Raw genomic sequence first — 26,389 nt, 5'->3', positions numbered from 1 at the left:
CTCTGTCTAGGAGTTTTGTGCCCGACTCTCTGGGTTTGTCTGAGCCGGTGGGTATCCTCAAGAAAGGAGTAATTGTGTCTGCCATCTCCCCTGATTTGCGGCGGGTGTTGCAAAAATTTCAGGCTAATAAACCTGATCGTTGCCCAGCGGAGAGACTGTTTGTCCCTGATAGGTGGACGAATAAAGTTATCGCTGAGGTTCATTGTTCGGTGTTGGCTGGTCATCCTGGAATCTTTGGTACCAGAGAGTTAGTGGCTAGATCCTTTTGGTGGCCATCTCTGTCGTGGGATGTGCGTACTTTTGTGCAGTCCTGTGGGATTTGTGCTCGGGCTAAGCCCTGCTGTTCTCATGCCAGTGGGTTGCTTTTGCCCTTGCCGGTCCCGAAGAGGCCTTGGACACATATCTCTATGGATTTTATTTCAGATCTTCCCGTTTCTCAAAAGATGTCAGTCATTTTGGTGGTCTGTGATCGCTTTTCTAAGATGGTCCATCTGGTACCCTTGTCTAAATTGCCTTCCTCCTCTGATTTGGTGCCATTGTTCTTCCAGCATGTGGTTCGTTTGCATGGCATTCCAGAGAATATCGTTTCTGACAGAGGTTCCCAGTTTGTTTCGAGGTTTTGGCGAGCCTTTTGTGGTAGGATGGGCATTGACTTGTCTTTTTCCTCGGCTTTCCATCCTCAGACTAATGGCCAGACCGAACGAACCAATCAGACCTTGGAAACATATCTGAGATGTTTTGTTTCTGCTGATCAGGATGACTGGGTGTCCTTTTTGCCTTTGGCTGAGTTCGCCCTTAATAACCGGGCCAGCTCGGCTACCTTGGTTTCGCCATTTTTCTGCAACTCTGGGTTCCATCCTCGTTTCTCTTCAGGACAGGTTGAGTCTTCGGACTGTCCTGGTGTGGATACTGTGGTGGACAGGTTGCAGCAGATTTGGACTCATGTAGTGGACAATTTGGCCTTGTCCCAGGAGAGGGCTCAACGTTTTGCTAATCGCAGACGCTGTGCGGGTCCCCGACTTCGTGTTGGGGATCTGGTTTGGTTATCTTCTCGTCATATTCCTATGAAGGTTTCCTCTCCTAAATTTAAACCTCGTTTTATTGGTCCGTATAGGATTTCTGAGGTTCTTAATCCTGTGTCTTTTCGTCTGACCCTTCCAGATTCTTTTTCCTTACATAACGTATTCCATAGGTCATTGTTGCGGAGATACGTGGCACCCGTGGTTCCATCTGTTGATCCTCCTGCCCCGGTTTTGGTGGAGGGGGAGTTGGAGTATATTGTGGAGAAGATTTTGGATTCTCGTGTTTCAAGACGGAAACTCCAGTATCTGGTTAAATGGAAGGGTTATGCTCAGGAAGATAATTCCTGGGTTTTTGCCTCTGATGTCCATGCTCCCGATCTTGTTTGTGCCTTTCATGTGGCTCATCCTAGTCGGCCTGGGGGCTCTGGTGAGGGTTCGGTGACCCCTCCTCAAGGGGGGGGTACTGTTGTGAATTCTGTGGCAGAGCTCCCTCTTGTGGTCACAAGTGGTACTTCGGCTGATTCTCTCTGGGAGCTTCCGTTTGTGGAGGAAAGTGGTACTGCAGCTTCTGAGTTTCCTCCCTCAGGTGATCTGGTGAGGTCGTTAGCTGCTTCTCTACTTAACTCCACCTAATGCTTTGATCCATGCTTCCTGTCAATGTTCCAGTGTTGGACTTGTGTTTCTCTGGATCATTCATGTGGCCTGCTGCTCTGCATAGCTAAGTGCTTCTTTGCTATTTGTTGCTATTTTTTCTGTCCAGCTTGTCTATTTGTTTGCTGGAAGCTCTGGGACGCAAAGGGTGTACCTCCGTGCCGTTAGTTCGGTACGGAGGGTCTTTTTGCCCCCTTTGCGTGGTTTTCTTTAGGGTTTTGTGTAGACCGCAAAGTTATCTTTCCTATCCTCGTTCTGTCTAGAATATCGGGCCTCACTTTGCTGAATCTATTTCATCCCTACGTTTGTCTTTTCATCTTACTCGCAGTCATTATATGTGGGGGGCTGCCTTTTCCTTTGGGGGATTTCTCTGAGGCAAGGTAGGCTTATTTTTCTATCTTCATGCTAGTTAGTTTCTCAGGCTGTGCCGAGTTGCATAGGGAGCGTTAGGCGCAATCCATGGCTGCCTCTAGTTGTGTTTGGAGAGGATCAGGAATTGCGGTCTACAGAGTTCCCACGTCTCAGAGCTCGTTCTATTATTTTGGGTTATTGTCAGATCACTGTATGTGCTCTGATCGCATTGTGTTACTGAATTGCCTATCATAACAATTACCCCCCTTATCGGAGGGCTTGATTGCAATGCTATGGGCCTTTTCCAAATTGGTCAAACTCATCATCTCCCTAGATAGATTACGTCCCTTAAAATTGACAGATATGGGTAGTTTTAGAAGTTCTTCAGACACTAGGTTAACAAACACGTCAATCAAGCTTAAGTCCCCTGTTGGAGGAGGCATTTTCTTGCTTTTGTTTTTTAAATTAGAGAATGGACCATCTCCCTGTCATTGGGGTTAGTATCCCCCAGGTGGAATAGTAGATGTATATCAAATAACATACTATCAGGGATCCCCAGCTCGCTTGATGTCTTTTTTTCTTCTTTAGCAAAGTGTTTTCGCCACCTAAGTCTCCGTGCACAGAACTTAAGGTCTTTAATGGTTTCAAAGCTGTTATAGTCCATTGTGGGAACAAAAGACAATCCCTTACTCAAAACACACATTTTGCTTCTGGATATGGGTCCTCAGGACAAATTAATGACCTGGGATTCTAGGGTGCGTTAAGGGGGTTTTGTCTGTTCCTGAGAAGATAACTTTAATTCTAAAGAATCTCACTGTGGTGACCTCTTACTCGCCCCTCCTCCTCTAATTCCCCCTCGTCCACCTCTGCCCCTTCCTCTTCCCCTCTGGTGCTTAAACCTAGTATCGGAATCTGAAAACTCTGCTTCAGAAGAAGAAATATCTGTTTCAAGTATTTTAGAATTATGTCTCACCGCTACCGAACATGCTTTATTCTCTTTAAACTCCAGTAAGTACCTATTAAAGAACTTGTGTTTTTGTTCCTTTAAGTGGAACTGGAACCTTTCCAAACTGTTTTGAAGAGTATTTTCATTGACTGAAAAATCAGGCTTGTTTGAAATTTTTTTCGTGAACTTGATTTGTTGTTACTGTTCCTACCCTTTATTTTCCTATGCACGTTTGGTTTCTTGGCGGCGTCGGTTTAGTGGAACGCGCGTACGTTCTGGTACATATAAAAGGCTCTACAAAATTGATATTGAATAGTATTCATTCCTTCCACAAACTGTAATATATATTTCAATTGGCCTCCATTTCTCTCTCAAGTATGTGATTAAACTAGTAGGGTATGTCTTGTTCTTCGAGGGTCTCTGTTCTAGCAATGTCCGAAGCTAGATTTCCTGTTTAATAAATTCCATGGTGTGAAACCTGCATATGACTAAGTGGCACCATAACAGACCGCTATATATGGTCGATAAGGTTTTATATTAGGATGCTCAAAACAGTAGCTAGCTGAACTTACCGCTATGAATAAGGGGCTATATGTGGAGAACGACCTCTCTGAGCGTAGTACAAAGAGATGCAGCACGCATGCACTTATGTACAGATGGTGCTTGCGTTCCACAGCAGCGCTTGTGTTCCACAGCAGTCTTGGGGATGCAGTCATTCAACTTCTGGGTCAGGGTTGTGTTCCATTGAGTATATTCCGGAATATGCATGCGGTCTGAGGAGCGGAAGTGATGCATGGCAACAACCGGAGGTACATTGGCATCTGATTGCATGGCCTGAATATAAGGCTGGACAACTCTTGATAGTCAATGCACAATGACAGCTTCTTTCTGATGGCACTATTATGCTGGCCCCATTACATCTTCTCATGAGCATAGCGAAATGTATCAGGAGGAGGTTTTGAAGGTATCCACCGCTGTATCCAGATGAAGGTTATGTCAATGGTGGCATCAATGCAGGTGAGACCTTTCCAGTTTGCCTAATATGCCTAATGTTTATGGTGTCAATCCCCTCAAATTCCTAAAGGGGAAGGTGGGAGTTGTAAATTTTGAGTATGCACAGACTATACAGGTAGTTGCATCATTAAGTGACACCACCTCCATATTGACACTGCTGACACTGTTGACCTTATCATCTGTTATGCCCTGGTTTTGTTGTTCATGTGGTTTCAGAAGAGGGTCTTATTTTTTGGAGAGTATTTGGGCCCAAGAGTGTGTATGGGGTCCTTATACTTACATACATAGGTCACACCCATTGCAATTATGCTGTGGACTCATATATTATTTGAGTATTGATGAATGAAATAGTGGGTGTCTGACCATTCTAATATATGGAGGTTGCACTGACCGGGTATAATCTAAGATTGACATTCCCAAGTAAACCTCATCTATAAAAAACATATTTTTACCCCGCATGAACAAATCTTGGTACAAGTGTGTCAAAAAAGGGGTAAGGGACTAAAGGAACGGATTATTGCAGATAGAGGGGTTCAACAGAAAACTACCCCCTCTGCACATGGTGCACTCCACAGGGTTTGAGTGTTGTTTGTCCTCTGCACCTTGCACCCATTTGTTTTTTTGTACTTGGTAGTTACCGCTTTTTACTGCTTATATTAAAGGTTGTTTTTTAATCCATAGCGATATACATGTAAGTTAATTTGGATTCCATTACTAGCTAATATTTTATTGTTTTGACATTGCACCTATACTCAGTTAGCCTGATGTTTTTTAGCCTTTTTATTGCAGAAGTGGATGCATCGGATGTTAGGGGTCGAGTTCCTGCCTCTGCACAGGGGGAATCTCGGGCCATCTCCGCTGCGGTCTCCCATTCTTCTCCTGCCGCAGTGGAGCTTGCTCAGCAGAGACGTCGATCCCAGCATCTCGCTCAGTCTGACTCTGTGCTTAGAGTTACTGCTGCATTTCCTGCTTCTCCCATTGAAGTCAGTGCTGGGCAGCGGCGAGCGGACGTTTCTGGGGCTAAGTCCTGCTTTTTACATTCTGAGCATGCCCAGAGTAAGATCTCTCAGTGGAGATCGAGGGTCACATGATCAGATACTGCAGCTAAGGTCCTTGTAGCTGCTAGGACTAAATCCTGCTTTGCACTCTGAGCATGCCCAGGGCGAGATCTCTCAGTTGAGATCCAGGGTCACATGCTCAGGTGCTGCAGCACTCTATTGGTCCTTCTTTGGAAGGTCCTAAACATGCTGCAGCTATTTAAGCCTCGCATGGCCGCACGGCCATGCGCTAGTATTGTCTTGTAAATATGTGTGTGTGTTGTGAGTGAAAGTCGCTCTTTAAATAACCCTCACTATTGAATGTCTGTTCGCGGAAGGTGTATGTTTGCTATCTAGCGCCCGACTTATCCAACAGCACGAAACACACATTTCAGCTACCAGTTGCTGTGTCCGCCAGTACGGCGCCGTGCGCTTGCTCTGCGCTTTCCTGACCCAAGCCTGGGTGGTTAGTGGCATCCGTCAGTGCGGCACCGCATGCACTCTTGTGCCTTTATATTATTATTTATATTCCTCTGACACACCCAGTTGCGGTGTTGTGCCAGCAAGTGTCTAATCGGACTTCAATCCTGTGTAGGGGTTGAGTCCGCTGACTTCTTGCTCGCGCTTTATGTGCGGTACTGCGGTCCTGTGACGCAACAGGATCGCTTCCTTCACGCAGGGTGAAGTTAACCCATGTGTATATACTTAGTACCGCTATATAGTCCGTCTTACTAGCAGCAGGGTCTTTCACCTGCACGGTGGACCTCGGACGGCGAACGCACATAATACCATTACACCTTATACTTGGTGCGTTCCGCCAGTCCTAACATCGGAGGTAGGGGTAGGGGCTGTGTTGTCTCAGGGTCCGTCCCCGTGTATATGGAATCCGTGAGCCTTCTTTTCCAAAAAATTATTGCAGGCTGAGAGAAATTATGATGTGGGTAATAGGGAGCTTTTGGAGATGAAATTGGCGTTCGATGAGTGGCAACATTTGTTGAATGGGGCAGTACATCCTATTACTGTTATCACAGAACACAAGAACCTGTCATATCTTCAATCAGCTACATGTCTCAACCCTAGACAAACTAGGTGGTTCCTGTTCTTTACTAGATTCAATTTTGTGGTCACTTTCAGTCTAGGAGTTAAAAACAGCAAGGTGGATGTTTTATCCAAGAGCTTTCCTAAGGGTGGTGACCATGAGGACCTTGCCCCAATTGTGATGAATGGGGTTGTCATCTCAGACTTACACCTCTGCCTCCATTGATTTTATTACTGACCTATGGGTATTGGCAGGCAAGACTATGATTCTGGTGGTTGTGAATAGGTTCAGCAAAATGGTGCATTTCATTGATTTACCAACAATTCCGAATGCCTGAAATCTTGCTCAGATTTTTGCTAATGAGATTGTGAAGCTTCACGGGATTCTCTCCGATGTGGTTTCAGATCGGGGGACCCATTTTGTTTCTACGCTCTGGAATGCATTCTGTTCATGACTGGGGGTGCAGCGATCTTTTTCCTCTGCTTTCCATGCTCAGTTGAATGGACAGATGAGTGAACTAATCAGAATTTGGAGACTTACCTCAGGTGTTTTGTCTCCGAAAACCAGGAGGATTGGACATCTTTCTTACCATTGGCCAAGTTTGTTATTAATCATTGTCAAGAATCTACTGGTAGGTCTCAATTATTTTGTGCATATGGTTTCCATCCAAATTTTGGTACTTTTAGTGGGGAAGGGGCTTCGGGAGTTCCTTTTTAGGAATATTTTTATTCATTTCTCACTTCTTTGAGAAGGGGGGTTCAGAGTAATTTGAAGGTCATGGGAGGCATGTACAAATGTATGGCTGACAGAAAATACTCGCCTGGTCCGGACCTAAGTGGGAATGACTTTGTGCAGTTGTCTGCCAGTAATTTCAAGTTGAGGGTTCCTTCCTGGAAGTTGGGTCCTAGATTTATTGACCCCTATAAAATAACTGCTGTCATTAATCCAGCAGCGTTTCGTCTTGAGCTACTCCAGGCCCTTAAGATCCACAATGTCTTCCCCAGGTCTCTGCTCAAGAAATACAGCTGTGGCAAATATTTAGAGACAACTGCAAAATGTTCAGTTTTTCTGATTTTTATCTTTATAGGTATATTTTTGAGTAAAATGTAAATTGTTCTTTTATTCTATAAACTTCTAACAACATGTCTCTGAATTTCCAAGCAATAAATTTAGTATTTTTTTCTGAACAAGAAAAATGGTCAAAATTAAAAAAAAAACAGTGCTTTCAGACCTCAAATAATGCAAAGAAAACAAGTTCATAATCATTTAGAAACAATAATATTAATGTTTTAACTCAGGAATAGTAAAGAAATCATTATGTTGTGGAATAACCATGATTTTTAATGCCCCCAGGCTGGTTTGTTCATTCCACACCTTTTATCATGAGAAACTTGCACATTAGGAGTAATGATGGGTAAACATGAACGGTGAAGTTCAGAGTCCACACTGGACACCTAGTATCCAAGCATGGACCCTGAAGACTGACATCCTCGAAGTCCATGATACTGTTTGGGTTTGGCAACCCAAGCAAAGCTTGTGAAAGGCTGCAGTGCAGCCAATTAACCAGTTTTTCCTGTGTGGGCACTTCAGGTCCCATTACAGCCATGTCACATATTGGCATGGATGTGATTGGCAGGCGCATTTTGTAAAAAAAAATAAAAATAAAAAAATAAGAAAAAATCATGGAGTCTCTCCTATTCTTGATAACAAGTGCAGCTAAAGTTGGCAGCTCTGGCTGTAGCCCTCAGCTGTCAGCTTTATTTTGTCTGGTTATCAAAAATAGAGTGGTCCCCTTGGACTTTTTTTTGTTATTTAAATAATATTGCGTGGGGTCCTCCCCATTTTTCATAACTAGCCAAGCAAAAGCAGTCAGCTTTGGGCTGGTATTCTCCGGCTAGGAAAGACCATTAATATTGGCCCTCCCCACCCTAAAAATTGCAGCCTGAAGCCGCTCCAGAAAAGGTGCATCAGATTGAAGCACTTTGAATGGCTCTTCCAGCTTGCCCTGATGCCTTGACAAGTGGGGAACTATTTTGGGGTCTATGTTAGATTTGTGACTTCTGGAAGCTGGTATTCTGCTTGGGGTCACTGGAAAAAGGGTGTATTAAGTCCCATTTATGCAACAGCTTTTCCACGTGTGCAGGTGTTTGGCAGACATAGATTGTACCAGAGCAGATAACCAACATCTTAACCAGGAAGCCCCATCTGTAGGCGATGTTGTTATCACCAAAGACTTTGGACATATTGGCAGACTTCCTTGTTTTAGCCAGTGTTGCAGCAGAAAAGTTAAGGAATACAGCAAGATTCTTATTCAGGTTTTTTCTTCAAACATTGCAGGAAAGCTTCCTCAGCTTTGAAGAAATGTAAGCAGGCCAAGATGTCACAAGGCAGTGAGAGGTGAATGCTCTTGGGTTTGGTCACTCAATGAATCCTTTCCACCATCAGGCCACCCGAGACCCATAATGGGAGGATCAGTTGTAGGAAATTGTGAAAGTAGCTTGGCAGATTTGCATCCAAAATGGCCTTTTGAAAACCTCTCCCATGGATGTTGTTCAGCCGGGATCTGTCCTCAAGATGGAAGATTTTTTTTCTGAGTAAGGACACTGCTTCTTCCAGGGTTAAGTTAGCATAAATTAAGTCATTTTGCGAGTTAGACTGCACAGTACATATTGAATCTAAAATAGCGGCGTAGGCTACTAGGGGATTTATATCCCCCTTTAGTTCAGTTAGCATACCTCAGAAATCTAATTGTTGGAAAGATCTTAGGGAGGACAGCAATTTCTGCATGGCTTGTTTGGTGAGTTGGATGTCCGAGCTGTTTCTGCTACCAGCAAGTTCCAAAATTGCCAGAAAATCTCCACGGGAAAAGCGTGTAGTAGCCGAAGAGAAAAGAGTTGCCATATTGCCAGGAATCTTTACCCTAGTGAAAAAGCTTGTGAGTTTGATGAGAGAGATCCCTCTCCCTTTTGGCCTAGTGTGCACCAGACATTCGAGGAGACCAAAATAATAAATTTAAGCTGATTAGAACCGCTTTAGAGTCATTCTTTCCCGCAGCTCCAGAATCAAGAAGCAGGTGCTTTCAGTTTGCAGATTAGCTCCCCTGAGAGAAAGCAAGTTGACTAACTAGATGATCAATGATCGAGCTGCCCTCTTCCTCTCCTCATGATCAATGTTCTGGTAACTAGTCTGCACCTGCAAATAGTACCTTGTTGTTGTTGTCAACTCCATCATCATCCTCACCCTTATGGTTTGCCCTGTCTTATCTCTCCACTTTGCTGCTCTTGTCACAGTCACTGCACAGTCATGCCAGCCACACATCTCCTGGATACCTACTGTGTTTAATAGTGCTAGACAATACCAGTTATGCTGGGAAATGGGCTTTCGTGTTTTGTACCCTCAAGAAAAAATATTTCTAAATATGCATCTAATCTTTTAACTTTTTGGTAGCAAAATGCCAGAACTTCTTCACATTTAAAATAGGGCCACTGTTTTGTCTCAAAAAAGGATCATTTTTACATGTCTTCATAAAAAGCCCTAATCATTGCCTAATTATTTTGTGATTATCAAGTTAGTAATGAACCACAAAAAAGGATTTTTTTTTCTCTTATAATTGAGTGGCCATTACTTTTTAAATTTCACAACAGCACAGTACATCTGTTTTGTCTAATTGGTAAATAGATAATTTTTCCACAGTTTATAAAAAAGTAATTTAGCAAAGTGCATAGCTCTTTGCAAAACTAAATGGTGCACCAAATCATGTGAAATTGCAAGAGCTTTATAGACAACCTTTATTTATACATAACAGTACTACATGCATCTGTACTCCCTCAAAAAAGGATACATTTTAGACCATTATACAATTTAGTTATGCTAAATACTGATACTACATTGTGTAGTATCTTTGTATGCGCTTTTGGTTACCAATGGTTACCATCCTGTTTGCTTTAGTCAGATAGATAGAAGTCATTTGCAAAACAGAAAATGCTATGTTTGCTGCACAGAGCACAAAACATGTTCATTTGACTTTAAAGTGAACCTGTCATAAGGATTTTGCTAAGTAAAGTACAAACACTGTCTGGTTGGAACTGTTAAACTGATTAAAATGATACCTGGGTTGACAAAATCTGTCTTGTGGTTGTTGATTAAACTTTCTTTTCAGTTTTCAGTTTATCAGATTTCAGTGATTCGGAGCAGGCCTGTGGGTGGGGCTTTATTTTGTGCCTTTTTGGTCACATCTTCATTACTGTGGCATCACTGACAATTAGAGGCTTTTTAACCCCTTAGTGACAGAGCAAATTTGGTACTTAATGATCGAGCCAATTTTTAAAATTCTGACCACTGTCACTTTATGAGGTTAAGGTTATAACTCTGGAATGCTTTAATGGATCCCGCTGATTCTGAGAATCTTTTTTGTGACATATTGTACTTCATGATAATGGTAACATTTCTTCAATATTACTTGCGATTATTTACAAAAAAAATGGAAAAATGGGGAAAATTTTTAAAGTTTTGCAATTTTCAAACAATGAATTTTTATGCCCTTAAGTCAGAGAGATATGTCACACAAAATAGTTACTATATAACATTTCCCACATGTCTACTTTAGATCGGCACAATATTGGAAGGAACTATTTTTTTAAGGGTTAAAAGTTGACCAGCGATTTCTCATTTTTACAACAAAATTTACAAAACCATATTTTTTAGGGACCATCTCACATTTAAAGTAATTTTGAGGGGTGTACATGACACAAAATACCCAAAATTGAAACCATTGTAAAAACTACACCCCCAAGGTGCTCAAAACCACATTCAAGAAGTTTATTAACCCTTTACGTGCGTCACAGGAATTGAAACAATGTGGATGAAAAAATTAACATTAAACTTCTTTTTGCAAACATTTTACTTCAGAACCGATTGTTTTATTTTTACAAGTGCATAAAGAGAAAATGAACCACAAAATTTGTTGTGCGGTTTCTCCTGAATGTGCTCATACCCCATATGTGGGGGTAAACCACTGTATGGGCGCGCGGCAGGGCTTGGATGAGAAGGAGCGCCGTTTGACTTTTTCAATGTAGAATTGGCTGGAATTGAGATCGGACGCCATGTCATTTTGGAGAGCCCCTGATGTGCCTAAACAGTGGAAACCCCCCACAAGTGACACCATTTTGGAAACTAAACCCCTTAAGGAACTTATCTAGATGAGTATTGAGCACTTTGAACCCCAAAGTGCTTCACACAAATTTATAACGTAGAGTCGTGAAAATAAAAAATCCTTTTTTTTCCACAAAAATTATTTTTTAGCCCGCAATTTTTATTTTCTCAAGGGTAACAGGAGAAATTGGACACCAAAATTTGTTGTCCAGTTTGTCCTGAGTACGCTGACACACCATATGTGGGGGTGACCACTGTTTGGGCACACATCGGGGTGTTGGAAGGGAAGCAGTGATGTTTAAAAATGCAGACTTTGATGGAATGGTCTGCAGGCGTCATGTTGCATTTGCAGAGCTCCTGATGTACCTAAGCAGTAGAAACCACCCACAAGTGACCCCATTTTGGAAACTAGACCCCCCAATGAGATTATCTAGATGTTTGGTGAGCACTATGAACCCCCAACTGCTTCACAGAAGTTTATATTGTAGAGCCATGAAAATAAAAAAATCATATTTTTTCCACAAAAATAATCTTTTCACTCCAAAATTTTTACTTTCACAAGGGTAATAGGAGTAAATGGACGCCAAAATGTATTGTGTAATTTATCCTGAGTACGCTGGCTGATACCCCATATGTGGGGGGCACTGTTTGGGCCCATGGCAGAGTTCGGAAGGGAAGGAGCGCCGTTTTGGAATGCAGACTTTGATAGAATGGTCTGTGGGTGTTATGTTGCGTTTGCAGAGCCCCTGATGTACCTAAACAGTAGAAACTTCTGACAAGTGACCCCATTTTGGAAACTAGACCTCCCATGAAACTTATCTAGATGTGTGGTGAGCACTTTGAACCCCCAAGTGCTTCACAGAAGTTTATAATGCAGAGTTGTGAAAATAAAAAATATTTTTTTTTCCACAAAAAAAGATTTTTTTATTTTTCCAAGGGTAACAGGAGACATTGGACCCCAAAAGTTGTTGTCCAATTTGTCCTGAGTACGCTGATACCCCATGTGTTGGGGGGAACAGAGTTTGGGCACATATTGGGGCTTGGAAAGGAAGTAGTGACAGTTTAAAATGCAAACTTTGATGGAATGGTCTGTGGGTGTCATGTTGCATTTTCAGAGCCACTGATGTACCTAAACGGTAGAAACCCCCCACAAGTGACCCTATTTTGGAAACTAGACCCCCAAGGAACTTATCTAGATATGTGGTGATCATTTTGAATGCCCAATTGCTTCACAGAAGTTTGACGCAGTGCCGTGAAAATAAAAAATCATTTTTTTGTACAAAAATGACTTTTAGACACAATTTTTTTTTATATTCGCAAGGGTAACAGGAGAAATTGGACCCCAAAAGGTGTTGTCCAATTAGTCCTGAGTATGTTGATGCACGCAGAGCTCAGAAGGGAGGGAGCACAATTTGACTTTTTGAGCACAAAATTGGCTGTCGCGTTTGGAGACCCCCTGATGTACCTAAATAGTGGAAACCCCCAATTCCAACTCCAACCCTAACACACCCCTAACCCTAATCCCAACCCTAACCTTAACCCTAATCCCAAACCTAACCCTAATGCCAACCCTAACCCTATTGCCAACCCTAACCCTAATCTCAATTCTAACCCTAACTTTAGCCCCAACCCTAGCCCTAACCCTAACTTTAGCCCCAACCCTAACCCTAACTTTAGCCCCAACCCTAACCCTAGCCCCCACCCTAACCCTAACTTTAGCCCAACTATAAACCTAATTGGAAAATGGAAATACATACTTTTTTATTTCATTATTTTTTCCCTAACTAAGGGGGTGATAAAGGGAGGGGGTTATTTACAATTTTTTTATTTTGATCACTGTGATAGGATGTATCACAGTGACCAAAATGAAACAAGAGGAAGAATCTTCCTCTGCCAGCCGGCATATCACGGCGGGCGTACTGCGCATGCGCCCGCCATTTTCTTACCGGAGGAAGAAGCCGGCGTCCAGGAGGGAAAGCAGGAGGACCCAGGGACACCGGTAAGTATGACAGGGTCCCTGATCCCTTTATTTCTCTGTCCTCTGATGTGCAATCCCATCAGATGACAGAGAATGACAGACACAACGCATTTTTTTGCGGTCGTTGGTAAATGGTTAATTACCGGCAATCGCAAAACAGTGGTCGCTAAAAGCCGACCCCGATCATGTTCTTTGGGGTCTCAGCTACCCCCCGGTAGCCAAGACTCCAAAGATCTTCCTGGTGCCGGCAGGCGGGTGCACTGCATCCGCCATTTTTTGGCAGCGCCCATTGGGAACCACAAGGAGCACTGGGGGACACGGGTGAGTATCGGGGGTGATCATAGACCCCATTTCTCTGTCCTCTGATGTGCGATCACATTAGAGGACAGAGAAATTAAATGTTCTCTGGGGTCTCGGCTACCCTCGACAACCGAGACCCCAGAGAAAATGCGACTCTGGGGGGCGCTATACACTTTTTCCACAGCGCCGTTAATTAACGGTGCTGTGATTTAAGTACCCTTAACTACCGCCATTAAAAGGTGTATCTGCAGTCGTTAAGGGGTTAAATATGTGATTCAGGCAAATTTACTCACCCAAAAACATATTTAAGGGGGAAAGTAATTGAAGCAGGTGACTTTGAATATTAACCCCTTTATGCCGCAGCCGTTTTTCTCTTCTGTGTTTCCATTTTTTGCTCCCCTTTTTCCCAGAGCTATAGCTTTTTATTTTTCTGTCAATATGGCCATGTGAGGGCTTGTTTTTTGTGGAGCGAGTTGTACTTTGGAACTACACCATTGGTTTTACCATGTCATGTACTCAGAAACGGTGAAAAAATTCCACGTGGGTTAAAATTGCAAAAAAAAAAAACTGTTTTATTTTTTATTTTTTTCACCTTGTTCACCAAATGCTAAAATTAACCCACCACTATGATTCTCCAGGTTATTTTAAGTTCATAGATATAAAATATGTATAGCTTGCTTTTTTTTAAATGGTAAAAAATCCAAAGTTTGTTTAAAAAAAATTGCATCATTTTCCAAGATGCAGTGTCTTCATTTTTTGTGATCTGGGGCTGGGTGAGGGCTTATTTTTTGCGTTCCGAGCTAATTTTTTTTAATGATACCATTTTGGTGTGGAAACAGTCTTTTAATGTAATGATGTGGTGACCCAAAAAACGTTGATGTTTTCACTTTTTTCCACTATGCCGTTTACCGATCTAATTAATTGGCTTTATAGCTTGATAGCTCGGGCAATTCTGAATGCTGCGATAACAATTATGTGTAATATTTTTTTTAGCTGTTACATTTTGAATGGGGCAAATTGGGGATGATTTGAACTTTTATATATTTTTTATTTTTTTAAATACTTTTTAAAACTTTTTTTTTAACTTTTCGCTTGCTTTAATAGTCTCCAAGGCAGACTAGAAGCTGTGATGACCTGATTGCCTCTGCTACATACAGGTAATGATCAGATCACCTGTATGTAACAGAGATGCTCACTTGCTATGAGCGCCGACCACCGGGCAGCACTCATAGCAATCTGGCTATGACAACCATAAAGGTCTGCTGGAGAACTCTGGTTATCATGCCGACCCATCGGTGACTCGCGATAATGTGACGGTGTCACCGATGGGTGGGATTAGTGTCATACGTACGGCGCTATCACATTAAATGCAGCTGTCAAACATTGACAGTGGCATTTAACGGGTTAACAGCTGCGGGTGCATCATGATTCCACCCTCGGCTGTTAGGGGCACATGGCAGCTGTTCAAAACAGCTGAAATGCACCTGGAAAGATGTGGGCTCAGTGCCAGAACCCCCATCAAATGGAGGGGCACGTTGTGTGCCATACATGTACGGCGCATGTCATGAAGGGGTTAAAAAATCCACTCCAGTATTAAATGCTCATTAAAAAACAAATCACAATTTCAGTTTAGTCACTACAATCATGGAAGTAAAGTGTTGTAAATGCAGTTATTATATATGTATTCTAGATATTAGCTGGTTTTACAATAATATTCAACTACATTTCTCTATTTTGCTTTGTCTAAATTGTATGCTGTTATTGCAGGTTGATCAGTTTATTTGATTTCTTAAAACCTAAACCTATTAGTATAGCAATTCATATTATTGTTCCTATTGCCTTCAGTGAATAGAACCTTAATTAGAGTGTGCAGCAAGTGACCTTAACAAAAGCTCTAATCAATGCTACCCTTGAGTTAATGTAAGCCATTAATGATAGTGTTTCTGTTTTACTAATTAAATGGTAGGCAATGATAAGGAGCAGTATGGACCAAATATAATATTCAGGATGGATTAGAATAAACTTTTAAGAGAAAAGGTTATGCTATTTAAATTTGTTACCTTGTACAATTTAACTTAGCGTACAAATTAAGCACTAGAAAATCAATAGAAATTTAAATAATCTATTGTAACATCATGTATCACAGCACATAGGGTCTTTATGGGTTCATAACAACATGCATTTACAAGGTTAGCATAGTCCATGCAAATGCTTTTAGGGAAGAATACCTATTTAGGCCGGAGTCACACTAGCGTGGAATACGGACGAGTGCTATGTGAGAAAAAAATCACATAGCACTCGGACCAATATTAATCTATGGGGCAGCTCACATCACTGTTTTTTTCTTGGTTCTATTATATGTGCAAGTGAAATTGCAGCATTCTGCGCTTTCACGAGTATATCAGCCGAGACTCACTGTTAGGGCTGGTGGAACGCACTGAGTATATTTAGACACTAATTTGTAAAGCGCTGCGGAATATGTTGGCGCTATATAAATAAAATTATTATTATTATTATTATTATTATTATTCCATCCACCTCTCGTGTCTCCCCTTTTCCTCATAGTTTGTAAGCTTGCGAGCAGGGCCCTCATTCCTCCTGGTATCTGTTCTGAACTGTATTTCTGTTATGCTGTAATGTCTATTGTCTGTACAAGTCCCCTCTATAATTTGTAAAGCGCTGCGGAATATGTTGGCGCTATATAAATAAAAATTATTATTATTATTATTATTATTATTGATGCTTTCGCAGCACGGGGTCCACCGTGCAGAAGACCAACCTGCTGCTAGCAAATGGTGGCACAATATGGCGGTAGAAGTGAACTCTGTTACTTCACAGAGTCGAACAGAAGGGAAAAGGCTGTGCCCTGTTAGCGTCACAGGGGAACACAGCTGCCTAACAGAGCAAAAGCAATCAGTGATCAGGGAGTAGCAAGCACACAAACACCATCTCTCCAGTGGAGCCAGGATTCTAATGGCTTTACGCCAGCCCTGAATTCACCATACAAACTCCTCACCAGAGGTGCCGGTATTCTAGTGGCTTATTTCAGCCGGACCCTGACCACAAGCAGACAAGACCCCTGAGTAGCTAAAGCTCATAACATAAGCTGATACAAGCGCATGGCCATGTGGCCATGCAAACCTTTTATAGCTGCAGCAACTTCAGGACCTTCCTAGAGGACCAATGGGAGCTGCTACAGTACCTGAGCAACTTCAGGACCTTCCTAGAGGACAAATGGGAGCTGCCACAGTACCTGAGCATGTGACCCCCGACCTCCAATGAGAGGTCTTACCCCGAGCATGCTCAGAAGTGGGAAAGCAGGACTTAGTCCCAGAGACATCTGCTCGCCGCTGACCAGTACTGGCTACAATGGCTGAGGCTGGAAAGGCAGCAATAACCATCTGCACAGTATCAGGCTGAGCCAGACGCTGGGACCGACGTCTCTGCTGAACAGGCTCCACTGCGGCTGGAGAAGAATAGGAGACCGCAGCGGAGATGGTTCGAGATTCCCCCTGTGCAGAGGCGGGAACTCGACCACTAACACTCGCCAATGGGTGCGAGAAAAAAAAATGCACAGCACTCACATCATGCGAGTGCTGTCCGATTTTTATGCACCAGAGTCATTTGAAAAGCCGGCAATTCATATGCGGCTACTGTAAAAATCACACTAACATGTTAGAATAGAATACATACACTATATACACATAGAATACGTGTATACAGGGTGGGTCATGTGTATGGATACACCAAAATAAAATGGGAATGGTTGGTGATATCAACTTCCTGCTTCTGACAAAATTAGTATATGTGAGGGGTAAAACTTTTCAAGATGGGTGGTGACCATTTTGAAGTTGGCCATTTTGGATCCAACTTTATTTTTTTGAAAATTTCACAAAAAAAACAATGTTGTGCATGGTTTTAATGTAACTTTATTCTTTCATGAGTTATTTCCAAGTTTCTCTTTGTTTACAGCCATTGATGTGTCGCAGAGGTTAACACATGAGGAGCGGATAGAAATTGTGTTGATGAGTGGTGAACGCAGTACCCAGTTCATTGCAGCAGATTTCAATGCAAGACACCCTACGCAAGAAAACTGTCACCATTCCCATGTTATTTAGGCCGACCTCACACTCAGCGTATAAAAATACGTTTTTTACGACCGTAATACGCAGAAAAGTCCCCAAAATAGTGGTCCGTATGTCATCCGTAGGCAGGGTGTGTCAGCGTATTTTGCGCATGGCATCCTCCGTATGTAATCCGTATGGCATCCGTACTGCGAGATTTTCTCGCAGGCTTGCAAAACCGACATACGGACATACAATGGATCCATGGGTTCAAATAATCGTAAAAACATATATACTGTCTATATATATATATAAATATATATATATATATGTCAGTGAGACACACATATATATATATATATATATATATATATATATATATTAATATATCATACAGCGCTAGATAGCTTAAAAGCCGGTTATTCATTTGCCGGCTTTTCCTATCTCCTTCACAAACTCGACATGATATGAGACATGGTTTACATACAGTAAACCATCTCATTTCCCTTTTTTTTGCATATTCCACACTACTAATGTTAGTAGTGTGTATGTGCAAAATTTGGGCGCTCTAGCTATTAAATTAAAGGGTTAAATTGCGGAAAAAATTGGTGTGGGCTCCCGCGCAATTTTCTCCGCCAGAGTGGTAAAGCCCGTGACTGAGGGCAGATACTAATGGCCTGGAGAGGATCCATGGTTTTTGCCCCCCTCCTGGCTAAAAACAACTGCCCCCAGCCACCCCAGAAAAGGCACATCTGGAAGATGCGCCTAATTTGGCACTTGGCCATTCTCTTCTCATTCCCTTGTAGCGGTGGGATATCGGGTAATGAAGGGTTAATGTCACGTTGCTATTGTAAGGTGACATTAAGCCAGATTAATAATGGAGAGGCATCAATCATGACACCTATCCATTATTAATCCTATAGTATGAAATGGTTAAAAAACACACACACACATGATAACAAAGTATTTTAATGAAATAAATACACAGATTTTTGTAATATATTATTATACTGGTAATCCACCTGAAGACCCTTGTTCTGTAAAAAAGGTAAAATAAAAAAACAACAATATCCCATACCTTCCGTTGTTCTGTCACGTCCCACGATGTAAATCCAACTGAAGGGGTTAACTAATTTTACAAGCAGAAGCTCTGCGAATGCAGCTGTGCTCCTGCCTGTAAAACCCGGGGAATGAATGAAATGTAAGTCAATGACCTGTAGTTACCTTCAGTCGCAGTGATGTTAGTTTTTATAAGTACCATGGTCTAGGTCACTTTTTTCATTTTGTGTGATCAAACCTCACGTCATATTGTATGTAAACCATGTCTCATATCATGTCGGGTTTGGGAAGTAGATAGCAAAAGCCGGCAATTGAATTACCAGCTTTTAAGCTATCTAGCGATGTATGAAATATTAATATATATACATATATGTGTCTCACTGACATATATACAGTGGGGCAAAAAAGTATTTAGTCAGTCAGCAATAGTGCAAGTTCCACCACTTAAAAAGATGAGAGGCGTCTGTAATTTACATCATAGGTAGACCTCAACTATGGGAGACAAACTGATAAAAAAAATCCAGAAAATCACATTGTCTGTTTTTTTATCATTTTTTTTGCATATTATGGTGGAAAATAAGTATTTGGTCAGAAACAAACAATCAAGATTTCTGGCTCTCACAGACCTGTAACTTCTTCTTTAAGAGTCTCCTCTTTCCTCCACTCATTACCTGTAGTAATGGCACCTGTTTAAACTTGTTATCAGTATAAAAAGACACTTGTGCACACCCTCAAACAGTCTGACTCCAAACTCCACTATGGTGAAGACCAAAGAGCTGTCAAAGGACACCAGAAACAAAATTGTAGCCCTGCACCAGGCTGGGAAGACTGAATCTGCAATAGCCAACCAGCTTGGAGTGAAGAACTCAACAGTGGGAGCAATAATTAGAAAATGGAAGACATACAAGACCCCTGATAATCTCCCTCGATCTGGGGCTCCACGCAAAATCCCACCCCGTGGGGTCAGAATGATCACAAGAACGGTGAGCAAAAATCCCAGAACCACGCGGGGGGACCTAGTGAATGAACTGCAGAGAGCTGGGACCAATGTAACAAGGCCTACCATAAGTAACACACTACGCCACCATGGACTCAGATCCTGCAGTGCCAGACGTGTCCCATTGCTTAAGCCAGTACATGTCCGGGCCCTTCTGAAGTTTGCTAGAGAGCATTTGGATGATCCAGAGGAGTTTTGGGAGAATGTCCTATGGTCTGATGAAACCAAACTGGAACTGTTTGGTAGAAACACAACTTGTCGTGTTTGGAGGAAAAAGAATACTGAGTTGCATCCATCAAACACCATACCTACTGTAAAGCATGGTGGTGGAAACATCATGCTTTGGGGCTGTTTCTCTGCAAAGGGGCCAGGACGACTGATCCGGGTACATGAAAGAATGAATGGGGCCATGTATCGTGAGATTTTGAGTGCAAACCTCCTTCCATCAGCAAGGGCATTGAAGATGAAACGTGGCTGGGTCTTTCAACATGACAATGATCCAAAGCACACCGCCAGGGCAATGAAGGAGTGGCTTCGTAAGAAGCATTTCAAGGTCCTGGAGTGGCCTAGCCAGTCTCCAGATCTCAACCCTATAGAAAACCTTTGGAGGGAGTTGAAAGTCCGTGTTGCCAAGCGAAAAGCCAAAAACATCACTGCTCTAGAGGAGATCTGCATGGAGGAATGGGCCAACATACGAACAACAGTGTGTGGCAACCTTGTGAAGACTTACAGAAAACGTTTGACCTCTGTCATTGCTAACAAAGGATATATTACAAAGTATTGAGATGAAATTTTGTTTCTGACCAAATACTTATTTTCCACCATAATATGCAAATAAAATGTTAAAAAAACAGACAATGTGATTTTCTGGATTTTTTTTTCTCAGCTTGTCTCCCATAGTTGAGGTCTACCTATGATGTAAATTACAGACGCCTCTCATCTTTTTAAGTGGTGGAATTTGCACTATTCCTGACTGACTAAATACTTTTTTGCCCCACTGTATATATATATATATATATATATATATATATATATGCATATATATATATATATATATATATATATATATATACCCCATACTATGTGTAGACATTTATCTTAGCTATTCTGTTCTAACCTGTCAGTGTGATTTTACTGTACACCGCACTGAATTGCCGGCTTTTCTATAGAACACCGCTGCGTATTTCTCGCAAGTCACACTGTTGGTCCATGTGTAATCCGTATTTTCCTGGCCCCCATAGACTTTCATTGGCGTATTTTTTGCGCAATACGGTGATAAACGCAGCATGCTGCATTTTTCTACGGCCATAGAACACCGTATAATAGGGATCAGTAAAGTGATAGGAGCTGGGGCATAGAGAAGCATTGTACTGTATGCAATCCGTATTTTCAGCACCTCTCTTACGTCCGTAAAACACGGCTATCTGCCGTATTTTACAGATCCGTATTATACGGTCTTGTACGGCCATAGAAAATCGCAGCCTGCTGTGTTTGTCAACGTATTGCACAAAAAAAATCGCCAATGAATGTCTAAGGGGGCGAGAAAACTACGGATTACACACGGACAATGCGTGTGACTTGCGAGAAATACGCCAGACATCTCCAGGTGCCAGGAATTGTGCCAAGCCCTGAATCAGGAAGCTCAGACATGCTAATTAGCTGAAAAAGCCACACAGACATGCCGGAAGTCTGGTGCTTGCCTACACGGAGTTGCAAGCAGCATGGCAAGCATCATTAACGTGGCAATGCTCCTCATCCTGGTCCAAGAAAGGCCAGAAATCTGGGACCAGCGGGATCAAAATTATTCCAACTGGGCCAGGAAAGAAGCAGCTTAGGCAGCTTTGAGGACCATCTGTGGGATCCTATTCCCAGATTATGCCCAACGGCCATGTGCGGAGCAGACACAACTTTGTAAGTACACTCATGTTTCCACATTAAGTAACCTTGAAAAATGCTTTACCTACATGATTACAGGAAGAATATTTTTGGCCTTAGTATGGAAGTTTTTGGCATTTTTTTGTAAAAACAAAGATGATTAACATGAGAAAGTGTTTACGTGCATAGCTATGGATGTTGCGTTGGGTACTATTTTTTTGAGCGCCAAACTGGTACAGAGGGGAGTGGACCCTGTCCTTGTTTTGCTTTTTTGTTTTTTTTCTTTTTTGGTTTTTAAGCAATTGTAACTTGAGGAAAATCATTTAAGAAAGCATTTTATTATCATCGTTCAAATATGATCTATCAATGCCAACTGTTTTAAACAATGTGCAGAATGAGCTTAAACAATATTTGTTACCATGTCATTGCAGTGGATGATGTTATGAGATGATGGCGCAGCATCAGGGACCAGTACCGGCGGGAAAGGCAGCAGCGGGCAAGAAGTGGGTCCGCAGCACCACCCAAAAAAAGGAAATACATTTACTACGATCAGCTTTCCTTTTTGGATGTCAGTATGGATCTAAGACATTAAGTCAAAACAACACAACACATTTTTTTGTTTGAATATTAGTATTAATATTATTTGTTCTTGTTCGAGCGCCATTTATTCCATGGCGCTTAACATGTAAGGAGGGGTAAACATTTAAAAAAAAAAATTATAAAAAAAATGGTTCAGGAGGAGAGAGTACCCTGCCCACAAAGCCTCACAAGCTACAACAAGGGATGGGTGAGAATACAGTAGGTGAGGGTAGAGCTTTTCATGCAGTGGTTTGGTCGATCGGTGGTTACTGCACAGATGTCTAATCAAATTAATTTATCAAATGACTCAACTAATAATGTTTTTTTTGCTTTATTGTTTAATAACAGAACACAGTCCAACCTTACTGAAAGAGAGACTGGGTCTGAGTCGGAGGCTGTGATTGATCCCGTTAGTGTTGAAGAAGAGGTGGCAGGACCATCTTTGGCCTCTTCTACCTCCATCCTTCCAGGTCCATCGGCTTCGGCATCACAACAGACAGCAGCAAGTGTGGAAGATGCAGCACCACCACCCTCAGCAGCACCTGATCCTGGAAGCCTGGAAGAGCATGAGCACAGCAGCAGCCCTACTGTCCCACTGGTGTCCTCCCCACAGGCAGCTGGCCCTTTACACAGAGGCTGTAGAAGGAGAGAGCTGCAAGCCAGTAGGAGGGATGTGGATGCTGGGGTCCTCAATTATTTAGCCAGGGCAGCCACGGATGATGGAGAGGAGGCCTTTGCTCGCAGCCTTGCCCGGTACCTTCGTCCCCTTCCTCGTGACTCGTGAGGTGAGGCTACGTGTGAGAAGGTGTATTCAAATCCTGATTGATTTAAGCACCCCTATGAGGTGTTTGAATTTCTTGAGAGAAGGCAGCTTTCACAAACTAACCTCTTGCGCCTTCAAATAACTCAACAGGTGCATGGTCAATCAGGATTTGAAGCACCTCCTCCACGTATGCCTACACCTCAACCCCTCCCAACCCAAAATCAACAAAGGCCAGTACCATACCAAATGGCAGCCTACAACCCAGCTTCCCAATATGGCCACTTTGCCAGACCCAGTGATGTAGGCTGGTCCCAACCTGGGTTTGGACAACATGGCCATTTTGGGGGTGGGTATGAGTGCAGCCAATATGTCCGTCAGCATGAGGGCCAGAGACAATTACCTTATGGCCAATACCCAACTGGCCAATATGAACAAGGCCTGTATTTGCCTCAGCAACCCACTGCATCCTCACAGGGTGAAGGACAATTGGCCCAACAAAGGCCCCCTGAACAGGACCCTGAGCTTACAGGGATCTGTAAGCCATTTTTTTAAAAAAAATTTTATTTTACTTTGTTACGACAAACCATGTTTTTGTTTATTTTGTGCTCTATTTGCACTTTGTTGTGTTTTGTTGTTTGCAAAAAATACAAAAACACCAAAAAAATTAAAACCATATGACAAAAATATTGTTAAAAGTTTTCAACAAAAGGCTTTTGCTGTTAGTAAAAAATGTTGTCAAAAGCCAATTGATGTTTGTGGACAAATCATTATTACATCACACACATGTGCTCTGTTCATAATCATCTGGTAATTAAGGAAATACAACACACATAGTACTGTTTCTTTGTCACAAAAATATTTATGTAGATAATATATTTTGAAAAGAAGAAATTCACAACTGAGAAACAGCATAAACTTGCCAGGGAGTAGCACCCTGAGGAGAAACAAAATAATTGTCCCTAACATCCCTAACTTTTATGCCAGAAAGGGGACGGCGCGTAGGAGGGCCATGTGGTGTAGGCCTAATCACATTGCTCAGCATGTGTTCAGCAATATCAGCTGAGGAGCAATCATGTATGCGGGTAAAATTGTGCAACATTACAGAAGTTTTTATGACTTCATTCACTGTAGCCTCACTGAGCTGAATGGCAGACTGGAGGACACGCCATTTGGCCACCAGAATACCAAAGGCGCACTCCACCAGTCTCCGTGCCCTAGAAAGCCACAAATTAAAGATCCTCCGCACCGGGGATAAGACCTCATGACGTGTCTCATCAGTTGGAAGGCCTCATCTCCAACAAGAACAAAAGGCACTGCTTCCGCATTGGAGCCTGGGAGCTGTTGTGGTGGTGGGAGGTGTAACTGGTTTTCATGTAGCCGCTGACCCATAATGGACAAATTGAAGACCCTAGTGTCTCCAGTTCAGCCATAGGCCCCAAAGTCTACAATTATAAACCTGTAGTTACTGTCAACTACAGCTAACAGAACTACAGAGAAAAACTGCTTATAATTGTAGAATTTGGAGCCAGAGTTCGGCGGCTTACGTACCCTGATATGTATCCCATCCATGGCTCCAATGCAGTTTGGGAAGTCACAAGTGTCCTGGACCCCAAGGGCTATTTTGAGCCAATCAGCCTGTTTTGGCTCAGGCATCACAAGTTCCTGGAGTTTAGCCCATATTTGACTACAGATTGACCGCACAATGCCCGAAATTGTCGACCGGCCAATCAGAAACTCCAGGTGTAGTCCCGCATACGACAAGCCAGTGGACAGGAAGCTGAAAGTGTAAAAAAAGGAATTTTAGGTAGGTAACAAGAGTTCACACAAAACATGAAGAAGCACAAGTAGATTGTAAAACATGATTAACGCTATAAAATCAAAACTTTACCTAGGGTACTTAACTATAAGATTCAACACACTTTTTTGGATCTGCTTGTGCCCTAATGTACACATATACTTTAAAAAACCTGCTAGAACACAACACATAAAAAAAATCAACATACAGTATGTGAGGATGTTGAATACATACCGTAAAGTAAGGAGAAGACGCTCCTCTGCGGATATGGCTTTGCGCATCCTTGTGTCCTGATAGGTGATACCTGGACGTAATATCTCCAACAAGATATCAAAGGTTCGGATGGTCATACAACAGTACAGATAGAACTTGTCAGGATGTGCCCGCAGAACTGTATAGAGCCTCTGAAAATGGCCTTTAGTGAGGCGTTTAGTCAAAAGAGGATGCACCCACATTCTTCTTCTCCTCCTTTGCGGATCTACAATCACAGGGTATGGCTGGCCAAACTGACGTGACAAGACCCAGTTAAACGAAACCCGCTGAGTTGGGGTGAAGTGCAGTAGGTCAGACATTGTGCAAACGTTACCACAACACAACAACAGATGCACAACCACAAAATGGCCATATGTGTGGGTGCGACCTATTGTAGAGGCCTTAAATAGGGTTTCTGATGCTGATTTAAATTAATTTCAGCCTCAAAAACCGTTAAATATCCATTTTGTCAGTTGTGTGAAAAATACGCATTACGGATGTCATACAGATTACATACGCAACATTACATGCGCAAAATACGCGACCATACCTTGCCAATGGATTACATACGGATCACCATTTTTGGAATATTTATGCGTATTACGGCAGTAAAATACGAACTGTATTTCCCTACGCTGAGTGTGACGCCGGCCTAAGACAGCCCAAGACGCAGGGTGTCAGTCTCTCTGGTTCCTTTAGCCTCTGTGTTGCTCCACACAGAGAGAGCTCTGCAGACAACTGCCCTGTCTGCTTCCAAGCACACACTGACACACCTCCCCCACTACTACAGGGCTCTTAAATCAGTCACTGCTTCACTATTCTAATTACAGCCACACCTGTGTTTGTAGTACGCCATCATGGCCTCACTAAGCTTCCATGCACATTCTGGAGAGCACATACAGTGCCCCCTAGCTATAACAGTGGTCATTGCCTCACAGTGCGTACATAGCTCCCACTGCATCCCTCCCAAAGTTCCATAAGGCTACTTTCAGACATCAGGCTTCTTGTTTCAGGCACAATCCGGCAATTTTTGGAAACTTTGTTGTGAGTAGGGTTGAGCGACCTTTACTTTTATAGTGAAATCGGCCGATCCTATAAAAAAGTCGGGGTCGGGGTCGGCCGAAACCCGAAACCCAATGCACTGCATTGGGTTTCCATGGTTCCCAGGGTCTGAAGGAGAGGAAACTCTCCTTCAGGCCCTGCGATCCATATTTTAGTGTAAAATAAAGAATTAAAATAAAAAATATCGCAATACTTACCCTCTGACGCGCCCTGGTACTAACCGGGAACCTTCCTCCTTCGAATCAGCGCTTCCAGGACCTTGCGGTGACGTCGCGGAGACGTCGCGGCTTGTGATTGGTCGTGCGGCCGCCCATGTGACCGCTCGCGCGACCAATCAGAAGCCGTGACGTCACCGCGACGTCACCAAAGGTCCTGCAAGCGCTTATTCTTAGGAAGGAAGGCTGCCGGAAAGAAGCAGGGCGCGTCCGAGGGTGAGTATATTCCTATTAGGTAT

This window comes from Ranitomeya imitator, chromosome 1 (assembly GCF_032444005.1).
Source record: "Ranitomeya imitator isolate aRanImi1 chromosome 1, aRanImi1.pri, whole genome shotgun sequence".
In the NCBI taxonomy this organism is placed as follows: Eukaryota; Metazoa; Chordata; class Amphibia; order Anura; family Dendrobatidae; genus Ranitomeya; species Ranitomeya imitator.
This window is presented reverse-complemented; position numbering follows the sequence as displayed.